The sequence below is a fragment of the Branchiostoma floridae genome, unplaced genomic scaffold (assembly GCF_000003815.2).
Source record: "Branchiostoma floridae strain S238N-H82 unplaced genomic scaffold, Bfl_VNyyK Sc7u5tJ_472, whole genome shotgun sequence".
Classification (NCBI taxonomy): domain Eukaryota; kingdom Metazoa; phylum Chordata; class Leptocardii; order Amphioxiformes; family Branchiostomatidae; genus Branchiostoma; species Branchiostoma floridae.
Genome location: NW_023365873.1, coordinates 17,726 through 19,510, shown reverse-complemented (window position 1 = coordinate 19,510; position 1,785 = coordinate 17,726).

Sequence of the window (1,785 nt, the reverse complement as noted above, 5' to 3'; positions counted from 1 at the left end):
TCTTCGGACACTGTGGACGGGTTGTGCTTGGACAGGGTGTACACTATGGCACTGAGGAAAAAGATGACAGCAACTTTTAGATGACTCGTTTCATTCTCTCTCATCCTCTCTCTGTCACTCCCTCTTAGGACAACATGGATGGGTTGTGCTTGGACAGGGTGTCCACAATCACACTGAGGAAAAAGATTACATCAAGTCTTAAAATCTCTCTCTCTCTCTCTCTCTCCCTCTCTCTCATTCTCTTGCACTTGCTCGGTCCCTCTCTCCTACTTACTCTCGGGACACAATATTTTAATGGGCTTGTTCAAAGCAAGGCCTTTCGACAACTTCAAGGCAATAAACTAAGATGTTGGAAATAGTTATTCAGATAGATAGCTGTGAATATTTTTTTCTAAGAGTCATAGGTTGTAGAAACAGTTGACAAGAGAGTTCCAAAGTTTGGCAGTCCGGGTAAAAAACTGACAGGGATGCAACGTTTTGCCTGTGGGACAGACAACAATGGATGGCTTGTACTTCGGCAGGGTCTCCACAATGGCACTGAAAGAGATGACTGAATCACATCAAACTTTAAGTCTTTATCTTTTTCATTCTTACTTTCTCTTCAATTAGTCCTGTGACATCATGCATGGGTTGTACTTGGAAAGGGTGTCTACTCTAGCACCGAGTAAAGAGAAGCATACATCACATCAAATCTTATATCATCTCTCTTTCGTGCACTCACTCTTGTAACACTGTGGTGTGTCATAACAACATTCTAATGAAAGTAAATGTGTTGCCAGTACACCATGGTCTCCCTTACAGACTACAACGCTTTCAGAACCAAGGGCAGGACTTGGAAAATAAAAAGGACCAGAAGATGAACTGTTAGCAACCTTAGGATGCCACATTACTAAGCCATGAAAGAAGATAACCAGGGCTCGAAATACTGGAACTGTGCACCCAATTTTTTTCAGTGGGTGCACAGGGTGCATCAAAATATTTTCTTAGGTTTATGTATGGAAAGATATCATGTATACTAGTATACATCATATTCTTGACATCCAAGTGTTAGAGTGATGATAAAAATGTCTGTCATGTTACTTGTTTAAGAATTTGGTAGCTTGTAACTAAGTTTTGTTACTAGGTTTTTTTACATTTTACGTGCTGGGTGCACCAGTGCACCTAATCCCCCAAATGAATTTCGAGCCCTGACAACAGTCTCTCGCTCTCTGTCTCTTTCACTCACTCATAGTGGACTGGTGAGTCATAACTGCAGGGTGTTTGGCCCAGAAACTCAGAGGTCTTGGGTTCGAATCCTGACAATCTTGTGCCCTTCGGAAGGGCAGTTAACATGATTTTCCTCACTTAACCCAGGTGTAAAAAGATGGGTGTGTGACTTTCTTCGGCAAGGTAAAAGGCAGTAGAACGATAGAGATGGGCTCTGCCTTCCAATAGTGTGGCCAAGACACAATGGATAACAACCCACTGCCCCTAAAGCCTTAAAAAAAAGGTATAGGACTACCTTAACCTTTACATATGGGGATCTGCCAGTCAATCCGCCATGCAAATTGATGGTGGTCGAATATAGTTCAGGGCCTAAAACTTCAAGATTTTTTTCCTGGTCAAATGGGTAGAAAACCTGGCAGTTTTGAGGTGGGTGTGACAGGGGAGGGTTTCTACTTTCTGATTAGGGCCAAAAAGCTGAGTTTTTGTGGTTGTTAGGGGGTATAAAGTTGGGACTTTTTTGTCCTAGCACATGCCTCCTCACTGAGTTTAGTGCAGTTTTGGGTCATGGTCAATCTTTCA